The 20,629-nt window shown below is 38.9% G+C and overlaps 1 pseudogene; it reads left to right on the top strand.

Annotated features, from left to right (window-relative positions):
* LOC132128975 (NACHT, LRR and PYD domains-containing protein 14-like) overlaps positions 1–20,265 on the top strand; it is a 36,770-nt pseudogene extending 16,505 nt beyond the window's left edge.
* The last annotated feature ends 364 nt before the right edge of the window (positions 20,266–20,629 follow it).

The following is a 20,629-nucleotide window of genomic DNA, read 5'->3' on the forward strand; positions in this document are numbered from 1 at the left end:
CACAATTTGAGTTGAATTACTGAAATAAGCAAACTTTTCCAGGACATTCTAATTTATTGAGATGCACCTGTATATACATGTTACACAAGCAAGATTTGTAAAGCATGAGGGAAAGCAAATGGACAAAAAAATTCTAAAAAATGTGTACTTTGATTAGTGTGTCTACAACATAATTATATCTATACCAAAAATGTAAGACACAGGATACAGGACACAGGCAATTTATTTGGTGATTGCTGTGGATTTGTGGCTCAGTGAGGTGTTGAAGATATCTGTTAGGACATCTATCAGCTGTGCAGCACAGGCCTGTGGCAGGTGCTTGTAGTCGGTTAAGGTTCTGAATGGCTTGCCACAGGCTCTGTGCGTTTCTGCTGTCTGTGAAGTGAGTGGTGATTTTTTTTAGCATATGACCGTTTTGCATTTTTGATGCCACAGGAAAGAGTGGCTCTTGCTGTTTTAAGGGCAGCATTATCTCCTGATCTGAATGCTTCAACTTTGTTTGTTTGTTTTATTTGGATCCCCATTAGCTTCAGCATAAGCTAAAAGCTATTCTTCCTGGGGTCCTATAATCTACCATGTGACAATACAATTTATGACACACCATACATACAAGACATTACACTACATTGAAAATACATATTATACAGTTAATACCATTGATCCCAAAATAACAATTAAACAATAAAACAAAACAAAAAACAAAACAAAAAATTGTGCCGCTCCGAATAGATCGATATCAAAAAATAATGTAACTATATCCTTAAATTAATTAATATTAAGTATATATGTTTCTTTGAAGATAAAAATTTCTTAAGTGATTTTTTGAAACCATACAAAGTGTTTTGTTGTTTAATAGTATTTGGGAGAGAGTTCCATTCACACATTGCTCTATACCTTACTGAACGTTGAATTGATTTGGTTTTTACTATTGGTAAAGTAAAACTACCTCCTACTGCATGCCTCGTTGGATAATAATGTGTATCTATACTAAAGGATAATTTTTCATATAAAATAAAAGGTGTTTTGTTTGTTATAACATTATATAAAAATACCATTAGTGAATACACCAATCTATTTTTAACTTTAAACCATGAGAGGCTTTCATGCATTTTGTCAACATTTGATCTAAACCCACATGAGAGAGCCAGACATGCAGCTTTATTCTGGATAACTTGTAGTATTTTTATATTAGTCGATGAAGTATTGGATCAAACCACAGAGCAGTAATCAAGGTGTGAAAAAATGCATAAAGTACTTGTTTAACAATCTGTGGTGTAAAATATTTTGCACATCTTTTAATAACAGCCAAGGTGTTGCCCTTTTTAGTTAATAGTTTCTGTACATGTTTGTCCCAACACAATCTACTATCAATCATCACTCCCAATAGTTTAGCCTCTTCTTTTTGCTCAACTGAATTTTGCTCTATGCTAAGTTCAAGCTTTGGTTTGGCAAATAAAGAAAAAGGAGTTCCAACCACCAAACAGGTAGTTTTAGATACATTGAGAATCAATTTGTTATTCCTTATCCAGTTCACCACTAACTGTAGTTCTCTTTGTAGTTTTATATTTAAATCACCAATATCAGTTCCTGCTAAATATACAGTGGAATCATCAGCAAACATTGAAATGCTTGCTTTATCTAAAACAATTGGAAGATCATTGGTAAAGATTGTGTAGAGGAGCGGCCCAAGACAACTTCCCTGAGGCACGCCCTGTTCCACGACCCTTACCTTTGAAAAGCTTCCATTAAAGTAAACTAATTGTCTTCTGTCTGACAAATAACTTTCCATCCATAATAATGCGGTTCGTGAAAAACCATAATATTCCAGTTTTTTTAACAGTAAGTCGTGGTCAATTATATCAAATGCTGCAGTGAAATCAAGCATTACAACACCTATTATTTTCCTCTCCTCCATATCCTTGTACCAGTCATCAACCATCTGAGTCAAAGCAGTGGCTGTTGAGTGTTTTTCTCTATATGCATGCTGAAATGTTGTGATTAAATCATTATTCATAAAATAAGACTGAATCTGTTCATAAACAATTCTTTCCATTATTTTACCCAGAATTGGTAATAAACTTATTGGTCTACTGTTTGGCCCAGAGAAAGGCATTTTCTTATTTTTCGGTATTGGCACAACTTTACATATTTTCCATGCTTGTAGACATATATTCTCAGTAAAACACAAATTAATTATATGAGCAATAATAGGAGCAATGATTGAGACTATTGGCTTCAGCAACTTCAGTTCAAGGAAATCAACACCAGGTGGTTTGTTTTTACAATTCATCAAAAGTAGTTCCACTTTAGAACCACTGACACTCTTAAATTTAAAGCTGCATGTTTTACCTTCCATCATTCTATTTATGAATATATTTGATAAATCTGTCTTGTATGGCTGTGTATTATTTTTAAGTTTATTTATTTTATTTATGAAATAATCATTAAGATGATTCGCTATATCACTTGGTTTCGTAAAAAATTCACCCTCATATTCTAAGTAAGATGGAGTTGATTTATTATTTCCTCTTAATATATTATTTAGTGTATTCCATAATTGTTTACTATCATGTTTTATTTCTACAATTTTCTTAGTATAGTACAATTTCTTTTTCTTCTTATTTACCTTAGTTACAAAATTTCTAAGTTTACAATATACTTGCCAGTCCGATTTTAATTTGGATATAATTGCTGCTTGTTTAGCTAAATCTCTCTCTTTCATAAGATCTTTTAATTCTTGATCCAACCACGGAGTGTTGACATTTCGAACAGTAAACTTTTTTATTGGTGCATGATTTTCTACAATAGTCATCAAGGTTTTATCAAAAAGCTGAAATGCCTTCTCTGGATCTTTTTGTAGAATTACCTCTGACCAATTTGTATTTCTAACATCATCTTCATATTGTAAATGATTGAATCTTCTATATCAGTGGTTCCCAAACTTTTCCATTCCACGACCCACCTAGACAAGTGTAATATATTTCACGACCCACCAAAATATTAAAAAAAAAAAAAAAACAACGAGTGAAATTACTTTAAACCTAATCTTACTTAAAATTTTTATGACAGAAATTAAGTATTTAAGAAAAATAACCATTTTATTTTAGAGTACAACTGAAAATTTCACTACAAATTTACAAGTTTTAATTTTTGTTTACTGGCGTTAAAATATGTAGTGTCCATAAAAACGTGAAGCAGGCTCACTCCAGTGAAGTGTGATCTGCGCTGCTGTGTTTTGTTGCATTCATGATCCTTCCGTGTGTGTCGGCGAGAACGGAGCACAATCCAACACTTTTTTAGAAAAGCATAAGAAGCAAAGCAGAACTATCTAAAACAGTTTGGAGATTAAAATAATTGTGAAATAGGTAAAAAAAGACCGATTGAACCTTTTAATGACATTGCTCTGAGACCTTCAAAACACGCAACGCACACGGACTTAATTGCAATTTGAAAATCACACTAAGGATATTGCAGTTCATTATTAATGTTGGTGGGCTATATCGTTGTGATGAGTGGGTTCCCAGTTCCCGCCTCCTTCTTCCTGTGATTGTGAAGATTTTAATGTTTTACACTGGTGCCGAAGCCAGGGAGGAAGGAGGGGCGCGCTGCCGAAGATCCTTCGCCGCTGGGGTGAATCCGCAGTGCCATCGAGCAGGGCGAAGGAGTCTGCCGCCGAGGGTGCTCGATGTGGTGGGCTGGAGTGAGTTGCCGGGGGGGGGGGGGGGGGCGAACTCACTCCAGCCCACCGCCTCGATGACTCCTTCGTGGAAAGAGGTGGGAACCGGCGGACAATCAAACAAAGTTTTAATAACCAAATAAACACAAAACAGCGCGACAGCCCCTCTCGGATGACTGCCGTGCACAAATAAAAAACAAACACAAAATAAAACCCAGGCCTGGTCCTCTCTCGTCCTTCACTGTCATCGCTCCTCTTTTGTATCTTTCCGATCTCCTCCGTGGTTCTTGAGACCGGTGAGTGTTGCTCATTTCCCAATCACTCCACCGGCCTAGCTCTGTTCCCATGGCACTAGGCCCCGCCCCACTCGTCACATTCGTGCAGCCCTAGACTGAACTGTGTTAGTGTCTGTGTGTCATTGAAACGCAAAATTAGCTGCAGCCAAGTGACTTTGTGCGACCCACCTTGTTCCATTCCGTGACCCACGAGTGGGTCGCGACCCACAGTTTGAAAACCCCTGTTCTATATGACCTTTTCATTATTACTTTTGGACCCGATTTAGGAACTTTTGTTTTTCTTACAATTGCAATAAGATTGTGGTCGCTAAAACCAACTGGCACTGATACACAATTTGAGCAAACTTGTAGTCTATTTATAAACATGTGGTCAATACAGGAAACAGATCGAGTACCATTTTTCAAACATATTCTAGTCGGTTTATTAATTACCTGTGATAATCCGCATGCTATTGCTGTGCTCATTAATTTGATTTTCTTAGGACAGGCAGAAGAATTCCAATCTATGTTGAAGTCACCCATTAAGTAAGTTTCTATATTCATACTATTAGCATGATCTAACATCTTACATATCTTGTCTAAATATTCACTATTAGCATTAGGAGGTCTATAACAACATCCTATGAGTAATGGCTTAAGATGTTTCAGACTAACTTTTAACCAAATTATTTCAATACCAGAATACATTAAATCTGGCATCATTTGGACAGGTATATGATGTTGAATATAGATAGCAACTTCTCCTCCATATGTATTCCTATCATTCCTAAAAATGCTATATCCATCAATCATTAAAGTTGCATCATTGAATGTAGAGTCTACATGAGTTTCAGATACTGCCAAGACATGCACATTATTTGTTTGTAGTATTTCTGTTAAATCACTCACTTTATTTCTAAGACTGCATATATTTATATGGGCAAGTTTAAGACCTTTCTTTGGTAGTTTATGTAACATGTTAGAGATCATATTTCTTTGGCTTCATACTATTAGATTCTATATTGGAGCAAAACAATTAAAAAAAACAACTAAATTAACCCACCTACATACAATAACCCACATATACACATTCATACACATAAACTCAGACAAACAATATTACATCGCCACCAGTTGTCAAGGTTACAGTAAGTAAGCTGAACTCCACTTGACCTCCATAACATAATTCTCAGCCTAATTAATACAGACCATGTATAACTCTGGTCTTTAGCAGCCCTCGAACCTCTGCTGTCATCCACAGCATTCTGGTTTGAATGTGTGGTGATTGTCTTGGTGACTGTCACATCATACATGCACTTTTTGATATAAGCAGTCTTAAGTTTTCTTCTGTTGTGTAGAAAAAGTCCAGTGTGTTTTTCCCCTTGAAAGAAAGAAAGAAAGAAAGAAAGAAAGAAAGAAAGAAAGAAAGAAAGATTTTATATAAAAATGCTGCTTTATCTATATTTCCGCTTGGCATATTTTTTTTTCAGTGTGAGCAAAATTCTTTTTTCTCAGTTCAATTCAGCATACTGAAAAATATAACAACTAATAGTGTTTAAACGCCAAAAATAATTACAAATGCTGAGCATGTTGACCTCCTGACCCTAGGCACATTTCTGTACATTTTCATAAAGCTGTCAAAAATACAAAATAAATAAAGCAAAAAAAAAAAAAAGTAAATAAAAACATCAATCAAACTGAAAAAATAATAATAATAATAATCAGCAAAATTAAACTGTTGTTTATTTAAATTTATAAATTTTATCAAAAAGTTTTATAATTTCTCATTATGATATGACCTGATATGGGTCCGACTCTCCAACACAACCAAATACTGATAATAACTGTTATTTATGTAATTCATCACAAATTTTCCATTGCGGGATGATGTTTAACGCCATAAACATTGAGTTTATTTTTTTTCATTATTAGATTTAGTATTTTTCAGTATCTTTCATGTTAAATTATTAGATTTAATTTAATTTGCTTGAATGCATTTACACTGCAATGACAAATGCATAAATAATATTATGAGATTAATGTTTTTAATACAAATTTTGAAAATATGAAACGAAAATTACAATTATAAATTAATTATTTTAAAGTTACTAATAAATTAATACATTTGAAATATGAATCTAAAACTCAGTAGGTGGTGGCAAGTTTTAATAAATGAGTCATTAATTAATAAATTTCTTCTTTAAGGAAATTCATTAGTTAATTATTCATTGGTAGTTCAGGCTAGTTAATGCATTAACTAATGTTAACAAACACAACCTTATATAAATTGTTACTGAATTTTCCTTGTTGAATGTAATTAATAACTTAATGTGAATAATTTTTTACTTTCTCTGATCACCAGGAATATCTGTGTGTCCACAAGAACTAAAACTAGGACTGAAGCATAAATGTCAGAGAATTAATGAAGGATTCACAAATTTAGGAAGCTCTACACTTCTGAATGAGATTTACACAGAGCTCTACATCACAGAAGGAGGGGTCGGCGATGTCAATAAAGAACATGAGGTGAGACAGATTGAGACAGCATCCTGGAGAGCAGTGACACAGGAAACACCAATCAACTGCAATGACATCTTTAAAACCTTACCTAAACAAGACATTAACATCAGAACTGTGTTGACTAAGGGAATTGCTGGAATTGGAAAAACAGTCTCTGTGCAGAAGTTCATTCTGGATTGGGCAGAAGGAAAAGCCAACCAGGATGTTCATTATATATTTCCACTTCCTTTCAGAGAGCTCAATTTAATGAACAATCAAGAGTACAGTCTGATGGAGATCCTTAAAAGTTTTTTTACAAAAAAACTAAGACCATTAGGTCTTGCTGACTACAAAGTCATTTTTGTTTTTGATGGTCTGGATGAGTGTCGTCTTCCACTAGATTTCCAAAACAATGAGATATTATATGATGTAAGAAAATCAGCCTCAGTGGATGTGCTGCTGACCAACCTTATTAAGGGGAATCTGCTTCCTTCTGCTCTCCTCTGGATCACCTCCCGACCAGCAGCAGCCAGTCAGATCCCTCCTGAGTGTGTTGACCAGGTCACAGAGGTACGAGGGTTCAATGACCCTCAGAAGGATGAGTATTTCAAGAAGAGAATAAGTGATCAAAGTCTAGCCAATCGAATCATCTCACATGTGAAGTCTTCAAGATGTCTGTAGATCATGTGTCACATCCCAGTGTTCTGCTGGATTTCAGCTACTGTTCTACAAAGAATGTTGTGTGAAGCAGAGAGTGCAGAAATCCCCAAGACTCTCACTCAAATGTTCACTCACTTCCTGATCTTTCAGGTCAAACTGAAGACCCAGAAGTATGATGGGAAATATGATGTAGATCCTTATAAGGCTAAAAACAGTATTCTGTCACTGGGAAAGCTGGCTTATCAACAACTGGAAAATGGGAAACTGATCTTTTATGAGAAGGATCTAAAAGACTGTGATATTTCTGTCGAAGAAGCATCAGTGTACTCAGGAGTTTGTACACAGATCTTCAGAGAGGAATTTGAACTTTACCTGGGGAGGGTTTTCAGCTTCTTGCATCTGAGCATTCAGGAGTTCCTTGCTGCGTTATTCAAATTTATTCATTTAGTTGAAGACAAAGAACAAAAGTTAACAATAACTGATTTACTGAAGATGGAAGTGGACAGGGCCTTACAGAGTAAGAATGGGAACCTGGACCTCTACCTCAGATTCCTTCTGGGTCTCTCATTGAAGTCCAATCATTTGCTCTTACAAGACCTATTTACGCAGACAGATAGCGGCTCAAACAACAAACAAGTAGCTGATTACATTAAGACAAAGATCAGGGACAATCTTATTCCAGAGAAATCCATCAACTTGTTCCACTGTCTTAATGAACTGAATGATCAGTCATTGTTGCAAGAAATTCAGTCATACCTGAGCAAAAGAGGTATAAATCGTCTCTCAGGACAGAGCCTCTCTCCTGCACAGTGGTCAGCTCTGGTGTTTGTGATACTTAACTCTGACAAGGAGCTGGATGAGTTTAAACTGAATAAATATGAACAATCAGTAGAATGCCTTCTGAGACTGCTCCCAGTGATCAAAAGATGCAGAAAAGCTGAGTGAGTATTGACCATTTCTGTGCAGGCCTTGCTTTATGCAAAGGGACACTGTCATGCTGGAACAGACAAGGGCCCTTCCCAAACTGTTGAAACAAAGCAAGAAGCACACAGTTCCCTTTAAAGTGGAACTTCAATATTGAATTATGGTATTTGACGTTATGGGAACACCTTTAGTGTGACTGGTGTCTGAAGCATGTGTGTAAACACACCAAATTAACTGACAGCAGTCAAATGATAGGACAAATGAAGGACAGCAATAACATAAAAGGTCACCTATGTCATGGAATTATGTCCATTATTTGTCTTCAGGAAGCCACTCTGTGTGTCCATGTGAAGACATAGTTTGTAACAATAGGTGTGTTTACATGGACACTTTTTGCTTACTTTTTGCTTCCATCAGATTGAATTCATTCTGATTGACGAATCCGAATGTAGTGTTTATATGAACACTGAATAAAGTGATCAGGTTGATGTGCACGTTTACATGTCACAAGCTTCTGACCGGATTTACTCTTCTGACATGCGCACACTGCATGAATATGTGTGACTGTAAGCTCATGCTAGTTCAGAGTGTGCACACAAGCTTTGCATTATGGGAGCAGACCATTCAGCTTTTAAGGGAGCCGGATGTGTGTAATGTGATCTGTCGCGGTGAACGAGCTCCATGATCCACAATCACTCTTCTCGAGGGATGAGAGTCAAGTGTCTGCAATTTGTGGTTCAGGTCCTGCATCTGCTGAAACTACACAGCAGACGAGATGACAAGGGAATTTCCTTTCTCAAACATCTCCCTTTATCATCTCTCCCCAGCACCACATCTTCTATGAAGTCTTCTGTCTTGCCAATGAGAGTAGAGTGAGTGTGTTCAACTCTTGAGGGAGCCGAATGCACTCACTGTGACAGGAACAAAGCTCTTGCTTGACTCTTTTCTTGGAGGTGCAGCACAGTGGATTTGACCATGGAATAGTAGGTGAATGGAGTCAAGGTGGATGTTGAATGAGTCTCCTCTGTTTTACCTCCTCACAGCTTATTGCATATACTGTTGCAGGTCAGGCCAGTGGGGCTGTGTAGAACATAGAATCTGCCTTATATCTGCACAGCAACTACCCCAAGGAGGGTCACAGGTGTTGCAGGGATACTAGGCCAATCTATTTCAGGGTACTATATCCAGAGGCAAATTAAAAGCTGCTATAGTCACCACATAGAGGCATACGTGTTAAAGAGATAAGGGAAACTTTTTTGCTTGATGGTCTGATCTCGCACTCTGGCCTAATGGAGTGGTCGTTGAGATGTTTATAATATATCAATCTCTTGGGGCTCAGTGAGGATTGAAAAAGTAATATTGTTACGAGGTCCGACAAAAGCTGCACCACCACAGCCAATTTTCGACCCGCACAATTCAACTAAACACACGGGGATTTATTTCAATCATAGAGCACCTTAACCCCGCCCTAATAAGATGCCCGGAGTCTCATCTCCCGCTTCATTAATTAAATGATCTAATAAGCCATCGAAACCAAGAAGTATAATAAGGAAAGGATTTATTAATTACATAAACTTAGGAGACAACCAAAAGAATAAGCTAATTACCTCAGGAGGGGGAAAAGCCAAAATAATAAATCAAACTCAAACTATCTACCGCATTACACCTCTTTCCTTCTCAAAATAAAGAGCAAAATAAACAACATAGTCTTACCTCCCTGCTAACCTCAAAACAGGAGAAAACGGAGCAAAAACAAAACAAAAGCACCCACCTCCATACATACGTCTCCTTTTGTTACACAGTTGATTCAACAATTTTCACATTATGAACACAAGCAAGGCTTCAAATAGCACCGATGGTACAAGGCTTAGAAGAAAACTTAAAGTACACCACAAAGCCGGGAGAGAGGAGAGCTCGTGGAGGAAACATCCAAACACGCTTAAATCAAAGCAGCCATGCCACTTCTGACGTCATCATAATGCCGTGCACCTTTACTCGCTCTAACAAGCGCCGCTAAAAGAAAAAGAGAGAGAGAGAGAGAACCACAACAAAAACCACATACATAATACAACGGAAAAATAACATCATTCATCAAAATCATTACATTAAACAACGTTACATTTCTCCCCACCAAAGAAAGAGACAAATTTATTTTGTCTCATCTACTTACAAATGGCCTTTTCAGGACCAACTGCTCTGGACAGCGCATCAGAGAGTACCATCTCCGAGCCACGTTTCTGAACACTAAACGCATTAGGCGTTGAAAAGTTGAGGGGGCATTTCGCATGCCAAACGCCATTACAGAATATTGACCAAAAAAGTCAGGCGTTACAAAGGCAGATATTTCAGCAGCTCGCGGCATTAATGGCACTTGCCAATATCCTTTTAGAAGATCAAGTTTTGTTACAAACTTCGCTGGGCCGACCTTATCGATGCAATCGTCAATCCTTGGGAGTGGAAATGAGTCAGGTTTTGTAACAGCATTGATCTTTCTATAATCTGTACAAAAACGGAATGACCCGTCAGATTTCGGTACCAGCACACAAGGCGAACTCCAGGCACTCTGAAAAGTGCCACAAGATGACCTGAAGGGGATGAATGAATGAATGAATGATGCATTTATATAGCGATTTATTGTGCATTGTTGTACACCCAAAGCGCTTTACAATCATGTGGGTGGTCTCTCCTCAACCACCACCAGTGTGCAGCATCCAATTGGATGATGTGAAGGCAGCCACAGGACAATGGCGCCTGTGCACTCACCACACACCAGCTACAGGTGGAGAGGAGAGAGAGACAATCAAGTGGTTTTGGGGATTATTAGGAGGCAATGATTGACAAAGGCCAAGGGGGCAATTTGGCCAGGAAACTGGGGTTGCACCCCTACTCTTTTATGATATCTAAAGCCTAGTTCAGACTACACAACTTTAAATGTTGGCAGACCGCTGTGCTGTTGAGACTACATTAAGTCGTATTGGTGTTCAGCCTACGTGACACAACATAAACGATCCACAGCAGGGTGTCACAAATTACACGCGCTAACAACAACTCTGTCACACAACAACTCTACATTGTCCCCAAACCACGTTTTCTCGTGAAAAAGAAGTGGAACAAGAGTGATGCAAAAACAACAAGAGAAACAGAAATTGTTTATTTGAAAATGGACATCGCAAAGAAAATAGTGCTGCAAGCTGTTTGTGTGATTATCTCTTCTGAAAAAAATTGGCTCCATTTATTATCTCAAAACTTTTCTTAAAGACATGTTGCTGCTGCTGTTTTTCTTCCTTTGACCTCAATCCATGCCCTGCTCTCTCATTGGCTGTAGATGTCAATGTGATGTCGAGTCGGCCAACTGGTCCAGATATTTAACATGCTAGATATTCGTTTGGCATCAGCGGGGCGTCGACGAAGCGTCAGTGAGCCTCTTTGATGCATCCTTGAGTAGTTCACACATAAAGAATGCAGAGTGCTGATCACCCACTGATTTTCGCCAGATCACAGCCCAACTTGTTGGCGAGCTCGTTAACTTAAAATCCTGTAGTGTGAACTAGGCACAATATTGCCAGTTGAACTGATTTGTTTACATTCATGCTTCAGACTCTGGCCAAACTGGAGGTGTTTCAATAGCTTCAAATAAAAAAACTGAATTATTAGAATACTCAAATAATTTATTTACAAGTGGGTAGCCACACACATTTAACTATATTGTGCGTGTACATCTCTACTGTTTCTTTTAATTTGTCATGGTATTTATCATTTCTTTCCTAGTCTGAGTTGCTGTAATCTCACATATGAAAGCTGTTCAGCACTGGCCTCAGCTCTCAGCTCAAACCCTTCAAGCCTGAGAGAGCTGAACCTGAGTAACAATAATTTGCAAGATTCAGGAGTAAATCTGCTCTCTGATGGACTGAAGAATCCTCAATGTAAACTGAAAACATTAATGTAAGAGTCTTATACACGTACTAAGTTGTCAGATGTGTGTTAATGTGTTTTTAGTTAAAATGCTGAAAATAGTTCTATAAAATGCAAAGGCCAGGGCCAAAAGTTCCAATACCCCAAAGTTTTTTAGAGTTGGGGTACCAGACTTACAACTAAACAATTAGTCATGGATTTTTCATGGACATTACATGTAGGTTCTTTATACATCATATGTGGAGTTATAAAGACTTTGAATCTGCCACCTCACAGCCTCATTTTCAAAAAATAAAATAAAAATGACAACTATGCTGACTAATGTCTAACCACCTTTCATATGAAACCCACATAAAACACAGCTGCAAACAGAGAAAAGAGGTGCATTTTTTGCTCTTCAGGTCCCATAAACCAAGCTTCCCCAGTTCTCCCCAGCTTGAATTTATATATTTACTGAATATTGACTAATAAAGTCAAGACCAGCCCTATATTTTTTCACATTTCATGACAATTGCATGACAATTTCACAGCTTAAGATATTGTGTCCCAGACCATTGAGTAGTTTTATACAAATCTTCTAAAAAGACAGGATTTCGTTTAGACTTTTATTTACATGTGAACACTGATCAGTGCAAATACACAGAGCACATCAAATATGGCAAACAAAAGCTCAACAATAGTAGGGCTCAAAATTTGGGCACCCCTTGCAGAATCTGTGCAAATGTGAATAATGCTCAAAAAAATAAAAGAGATCATAGTAAATGCATGTTATTTTTTATTTAGTACTGTCCTGGGTAAGATATTGTACATAAAATATGTTTACATTTAGTCCACAAGACAAAAAAAATTGCTGAAGTTATTAAAATAACCCCATTCAAAAGTTTGGGAACCCTTGGTTCTTAATACTATGTGTGGTTACCTGGATGATCCACGACTGTCTTTCTGTTTTGTGATGGTTGTGCATGAGTCCCTTGTTTGTTCTGAACAGTTAAACTGAGAACTGGTCTTCAGAAAAATCTTTAAGGTCCTGCAGATTCTTCAGTTTTCCAGCCTCTTTGCATATTTGAACCCTTTCCAGCAGTAATTGTATGATTTTGAGATACATCTTTTCACACTGAGGACAATTGAGGCACTCAAACACAACTATCAATAAAGGTTCAAACATTCACTGATGCTCCAGAAGGAAACAAGATGCAATAAGAGCTGCATTTGTAGATCAAGGTAAATTGTACTTAATTTGTGTTCCGGGAAACAAAAGTTTTCACAAGTTTTCAAATGCAACTCTTAATGCATCTTGTTTCCTTCTGGAGCATCAATGAATGTTTGTAGTTGTGTTTGAGTGCCTCAATTGTCCTCAGTGTGAAAATATGTGTCTCAAATTCATACAATCACTGCTGGAAAGGTTTCAAATATGCAAAGATGCTGGAAAACCAAAGAATATGCAGGACTTTAAAGATTTTTCTGAAGAACAGTTTTCAGTTTAACTGTTCAGAACAAACAACGGGACTCATGCACAACCATCACAAAACAGAAAGACAGTTTGTGGATCATCCAGGTAACCAGACACAGTATTAAGAACCAAGAGTCCCAAACTAAATGTAAACATCTTTTATGTACAATCTCTTACTCAGGACAGTACTAAATAAAAAATAACATGCATTTAGTATTATCTCTCTTCCCGCATTCGGGCCTAATGACTCGAAGGTCGTCCTGAAACCAAGGCATGGCTATGTACCAAAGGTGCTCTCCCCTCCTTTCAGAGCACAAGTGGTCACTCTCTCTGCAATACAAAACACAGAGGACAATCGAGAGCTGAATCTGCTTTGCCCAGTGAGGGCTCTAAAAGTCTACATAGCGTTCTGCGCCGATAAGGCGATCAGAGCAGCTCTTCATATGCTTTGGAAACCGCGCCAGAGAGTTACCGGTCTCAAAGCAAAGGCTTTAAAAGTGGATTGTGGATGCAATCCAGCTAGCCTACTCTTCTTTGGGCCTGCAAAGCCCAATTGGAGTAAGAGCCCATTCAACGAGAGCAGTGTCTTCGTCCTGGGCATGGTCTAGTGGTGTGACTATCGCAGAAATTTGTGCGGCGGCTGGTTGGAACTCGCCGTCCACATTAGCAAGATTTTATAATCTAGACATCCCGGCACTTCATGTTAGGGTACTTTCTGTGTAAAGGTCACCTTTTTGTTCCTCATTTGCATGCTCTTGGCCATTCTTTGCCCAAGACTCAAACTCTGCTCGTATGCACTCGGTCCCTTTGGTACTGAGGCGATATGAACACGGAATGATCAGGCTAGGCCAGACGTAACCTCATTGAGCTTATTCTGCTCCTAGTTGCTATTGTCATATCTTGGTATTACAGATCAAGTATGATTGCGTTGGTCGTCCCCCCTTCTTAGCATGGCGTGATTGAACTGGGTTCCCATAAGTGTCTTCGACGCAGTACGAGTGAAGTATTGAAAGGGAACGTACTCGGTTAATAACGTAACCTCGGTTCCCTGAAATGCGGGAACGAGTACTGCGTTCCTTGCCATGCTAAAAGGCTGCACGACTCAGTCGTCACTTCAGTCGAAGTAACCTGAATTCCTGTGGCGAAGCGGCCAATATGTAGCCAGATTCTCCGCCCATTTTGGCGGGCTTTGCTGCCATAGGTTCGTGCAGCACCGCTGCCGAGCCATTGGTTTGTTTTAATAACACTGCACGAACCAATGGCCGTGCATTTTCACTGCGTGATTGAATAAGGCTTCAGTTCAGGAGAAAAAAGGAGTTTTTTCCCATAAGCGTCTTCGACGCATTACTCGTTCCCGTATTTCAGGGAACCGAGGTTACATTAGTAACCGAGTACGTTTTCAATTATTCATTTTTTTAATTAACTATGTGATCAATTAAATGTTCATTTAACACTTGCAAGTACTTGTAAGTAACTTACATATATAGATACACAATATAATTTCACTGAGCTCTTTGTAAGAAATACCTGCACACCTACTATCGGGAATATCTATTATCAGCCAATTGTGTAGCACCAGTGCAATGCATAAAACAGTACACAGTGCTGATGTCTCACTGAATAAACACAACTGATTCAACATAATGACTTGAGGATCAACATCGGTAACCTGTGCTCTTGAGCAGTGCTTTTTAAACTTTTCCTTGGGACACATCAGTACTGCTCAATTTGGATGCCTCCTTTATTTAACTTGCCTGATTTAAATCATTTGTTCAACAGTACAGACTACAAGACCTGAAATGTGTGTGTCTGATAACGAAGACATCCAAAATGTGCAGTAGTGGTGGTTCCCTTTGGCAGGTTTGATAGGCACTGCTCTAAAGTTTACTCAGGATGGTGCAGAAAATAACCAAACAAAAATAATTAAAATAAAATAAATGAATAATCCAGAGAGTAGCAGTTCTACGCACACAAACTGTATAAATGTATATACTAAAACTTTACTTGGAAACTTTACTTGATTGATGTCTGAAGGTGACATAATTTAACAAATGAAAATGAAAATATGGAAATTTGGTGAAGCTTGGGTGATCTCCTCCGCGGTGCCTGGCGGTGGCACTGGACGGCCCTCGGAGGCGGGCAGGACACTCCTCCGCCCCCCGGTGGATGGCGACGGCTCCTCCGGTTTTGGGCAGCTGGCAGGAGTCCCCCGTTCCCAGCTCCTCCGGATACTTTCACGGATGCAGCAGGCTCCGGCTCTCTGGCGAACGGCGCCGACTCCTCCGCTCCCTCACGGACGGCAGCCGCCCCTCCACACCGCGGGCGGCCGGCAGCGAGCTTGCCTCGAGCGTCCATGGCGGCATCCTCCTCGCCTGCTCGATGGCACCGCGGATTCACCACAGCGGCGAGGGATCTTCAGCAGTGCGTCCCTCCTTCTCCCGGGCTTCGGCACCACTGTAATAATAAAAACTCCACAATCATCGGGAAGAAGGAGGCGGGAACCGGCGGACAATCAAATGAAACTTTAATAATCACAAAATAAACACAAAACAGCGCATCAGCCCCTCACGGACGACTGATGCGCACAAAGTAAAACCAAAACATAAAATAAAACCCAGGCCTGGTCCTCTCTCGTCCTTCACTGTCGTCGCTCCAGTTTTATATCCTTCCATCTCCTCTGTGGGACTCGAGACCGGTGGTGGGTCGCAGGTGTCGCTGATTTCCCAATCACTCCACCGGCCTCGCTCGTGTTCCCACATCCCTCGGCCCCGCCCCACTCGTCACACAGATCAATCGCAAAATCCCAGGGATGGTGAGGAGGTAGTTGTGAGGCTTTGTGAGAGCAGAAAACATTGTGGAATTCTTTGTAGCAGGAGGGGATATCCACTGAACATTTTTAAAGGGGACTCTCTATGGAGGTGGTGTTAAGGGGCAGGATCTCCGGAGGTGGTTCCGGCGGAGATGGACGATTGGGGAAGCATGATGGAAAACACTGGTCACCCCACCGGATGATTTCATCTGTCGACCAGGAGATGATGGAATTGTGCTGTGATTGTGCTCTAGAACTAGGAAGTTGATGAATTCAGTGTGTAACAGACCTAGAGTCAGCTGTACAGGACCCACACTATAACAGACATGCCGCAAATTTAATTCCTTTAAATTTAAGTCTTCCCATGATGGTGACTACTTCATAGACGGTTTCTGTGATGGTGGTCAGTAATTGGAGCTGGCAGCAACCGCTGGTCACAGCAAGGGTTCTGAACTGTAGGTAATACTTGATGTATGGTCATTCTGCCATATTTAAGGTTGTAAAGTTGCTCAACAATCAACGAGTCGCCCTTGGTAGTACCAAATACCTCCATAATACCAAATAAGTGCGCGATGAAGTTCTCAACAGACTGGGTTGCTGGACCAGCTTGTGTCCAAATCATCTCGGCCCTCCGAGGGTCCTGTGAGGGACGATATAATGAATGCAATTTTAGACTGCTCTGTGGGATATAGTTGGGGTTGTGTCTCGATGGCGAGAGAGCATTGAAGCATAAATATGTTGCATTCCTCCGCCGAGCCTGAGTAGGGTGCTGGTCTGATGACCGGGCTTGAGTACACAATCGGGGAGGAAGAACCAGGAGTGGAGTGTTGTGGTGGATGAGCCTGTGCCGGAGAAACTGGATGAGTTGTTGGAGGATGAAATACTCGCCGTAGCGAATCCACTAGCTCCTGAAATGGATCCAGCTCGCTCATCATCTGCTTCAGTCCGATCATCTGTAACAAACATACTCTATAATAGAATATTAGTATAATGCAGGATTTTATTGAAACAGATAGAGATCATGGCAGTAGGAGAGATGCAGGTGAGTGAATCCTTTGGTGCGTTGGATGTAGGTATAGGAGAAATAGATTGACGATAGTATTCTTCTTACAGTGAATGGGAAGTGACCAGGGTGGCTGAAAGGTTGCACACACCTCAGAGAAGACATTGGAGAGGAATACTTGGATGATGAGCTCGCTGGAGGAATGCTGGAGTCACATGGAGTAAAGGAGATTCTCCCTGGTGAAAAGGTAAATCAAGGGGTAAGTTAAAGGAGTCAATGCAGGAAACTATGACAGGATTTTTCACAATGTAGCCACGAGATCAAACAAAGTGCAGACTGAGGTGTGTGCTTAAATGTGGTGGTGAATTGGTGACTGAATTGTGAAAAGGTGCGGGTGATCAGTACTCAGGTGAGGGGGTCCGCTGTGATTGGCTGGGTGAAGAGCCTGACCGATTTGTGACAGAATGCATTTTTTCATTTGACTGTTGTACTTTTCCATTGTATTTCAATGTAAATGCACTAATCGACATCTTGAATACTGCACTCTCGTCTCAGGTCTTTATATAAACTTCTTGTGCAAAATAAATCATTCTAAAACACGGCGCTTAAGTTCAAAGAAATTCAAATCTGTTTGAACTCTGTATTCGAATAATAGTTGTAGTAGTGGGCAGGTTTGTTATTACGGTCCGACAAATACGTGAATGGGCCACAAAAGGATTTTTTATTATAAATTTGTTTTTCTTTACTTTGTGCTATGTCATTGCCCCCTTTCATCGCCTCAGCCGCCCCCTCATCAGTGCTATGTTGGTGCCAGCTCTGGTGTGCGAAATATTAAAATTCAAACAAAAATACACACTTTTGAAAAAGAATGTTGTTTGCATTAACACAGAGAAAAGTATAAAAACCATGAAATAAAATGAAAAAGACAAAATAAATGTATTAAAAAAAGCTCAGACTAGGTTCCCTGTTAGAGCTTATTAAACTTAAAAGTGAAAGTGTTAAACATTCATATTATTTTCAACCTAATAAACACAGAGTTCTTAGACGTAATTTGTCATGTATCTATGTACAGTGTGATATTTTTGTGCTTTCTTATAAAATAAAACAACTTGTTATGTTTATAGTGCAATATTATGTTATGACAACTTTTTTTCACTGTGGAAAATATTAAAGGGAAATAATAAAAAATGCTTTTGTGCTACTAGTTTGTTTAGCTGCAGTATTGGAGAGGAAGGCTGTGCTGCTCTGGCTTCAGCTCTGAGATTAAACCCCTCACACTTAAGAGAACTCATTCTGCAAAAGAATGAACTAGGACAATCAGGAGTGAAGCAGTTGTCTAATCTGCTGGAGGGTCCACGCTGTAAACTGATGAAACTTGAGTGAGTGGTATTACTATGTTATCAAATAAATGGAACCATTACATACAAATCTCACTGATCCCAGGTTAAGATTATACAGTTATTTAACTTTTTGCTGTTTTTGTTTTTCCTATTTTTTTTCTGCAGTGTGTATTTTATATATTACAAATATTAAACAATTATATAGAAACCACACACAAATACACATACATGCAAAAAATCTGTCTTACACACAAATGCACACAACATTGCGCATACACTCACTAATTATTTTGCTGATTATTTGAAACATGTATACCTCCCTCATGTATACCATGTTGTGCCTGTATTTCACCCCCACCCCCCCCACCCCCGCAGTCTTTGGAGTTGTGGTATTACAGAGAAAGATTGTGCTGCTCTGGCTTCAGCTTTGAAATCAAACCCCTCACACCTAAGAGAACTGAGTCTGAGCTATAATGAAATAGGGGATTCAGGAGTGAAGCTGCTGTCTGATCTACTGCAGGATCAACAATTTAAACTGGAGAAACTACAGTGAGTTTTATTATTTATTCATCTCTATGATTTTTGGTCACATGAAGTTCATCAAAAATAAGAATGGAAGCATTGTGATAATATTTACTATATTTTAATGGACTGAATACAAAAATACATTACATTTCTCAATTTTTTGTAAAAGTTATTATTATTATTATTATATAGTTTTTTTCCTGTTATTTTTGGGAGCTACTGGGACAGTGATAAAGAAACAAATACATCATGCTTGCGTCTTAGCAGGCAGAGCAACGTCACTGTTTTTGATGTATGAAATATCAGAAGAATACATAAATACTGAATTGGGGTTTAGGGATTATATGAATGTTTCACTGAAGGGATCTGACTGTCTTCAGAAAAGTTTTTATGGCAATGGCATTTTATTTTATTCTTACCTCCATATTAAGTAGTATTTATAAGCACAGCGTTGCTTAGTTTACAGCATTAACCAAGGAAACGCTCTATCACTGCTGAATTTATATGCACCACCTGCTGTCAGAGAGTGAATTTGTTTATTTATACATCATAATTTCACTTGGATAAAGTCAGACCATTCTGTTTTCTTCTTTAAATCTTGAAATTATACAATCTCATTCAAATTAAAAACAACTGCTTATGCAATGTCTGTAGCATTTTGTTTCGATCATGATTAAAGTGCAGTGGTTCCTTCTAATTTTAAATTAAACATTTTCAAAAATCTTAATCTGAATCAGCCATGGAAAATCATGATAGGTGCATTACTAAATAAAATACTAAATAAAAGGCCTTAAAACTTTTTCTATCAGCTCTTCATTAGGTAGATCTTGTCTTTCATAAAGGCCAAGGTCAGGGATTTTGGGCTTAATAAGGTTGGTAACCACTGTTTTACCATTTCAAATTAATTATTACTTTTATATGTATGAGCAAAAAAAATAAAAAAAATGGCCGCTGCAACACCTCCATATCGCGCTTACTACATGATATGATAGCCCAAGCCCTGCAAGTTTTCAACTCCCTGGATTAGGCAATATGTGGCATATGCTCTACTTGCTTCATGCTCACACTACAGGGTCCACAGTTTTTAGATTTATCTATGGTTAGCCTGGTGGTCCTAGACCAATGAATCTCTGTGTATTCTCCTTTCAGTCTGTGTTTTGCTGGCCCAGGGATTCATATATTCACACTATAAGAGAATTAAACACCCTAGTCATTTTACTTATTATTGGTTGCTGTAAGTCTGTTTCCAGCCCCTATTTTGAAGTGGCTGTCTTATAACAAACTCTGAATGCAAAGCAACACCACCTTATAGAAGGCGGTTTAGAGAAATGAGCACTCAAATAAATCAAGGGTGTACAACAGTGGTGCCTAGTCAAAGAGTTCACTTGCAAACCTACTTCAGCAGAAATGTCATCAATTAACATGAGTTTGTGAAGTTCTTAATTCACTGGTTCATGTGCGTTGGATTAGGTGTTGGAGCAGAGCTTTTCAGGAAGGTAGATCTTTAGGAAAAGGATCGAGCACTATTGTTGTACACCATTGGTGTTGTTTTGAGC

This window comes from Carassius carassius, chromosome 46 (assembly GCF_963082965.1).
Source record: "Carassius carassius chromosome 46, fCarCar2.1, whole genome shotgun sequence".
Classification (NCBI taxonomy): Eukaryota; Metazoa; Chordata; class Actinopteri; order Cypriniformes; family Cyprinidae; genus Carassius; species Carassius carassius.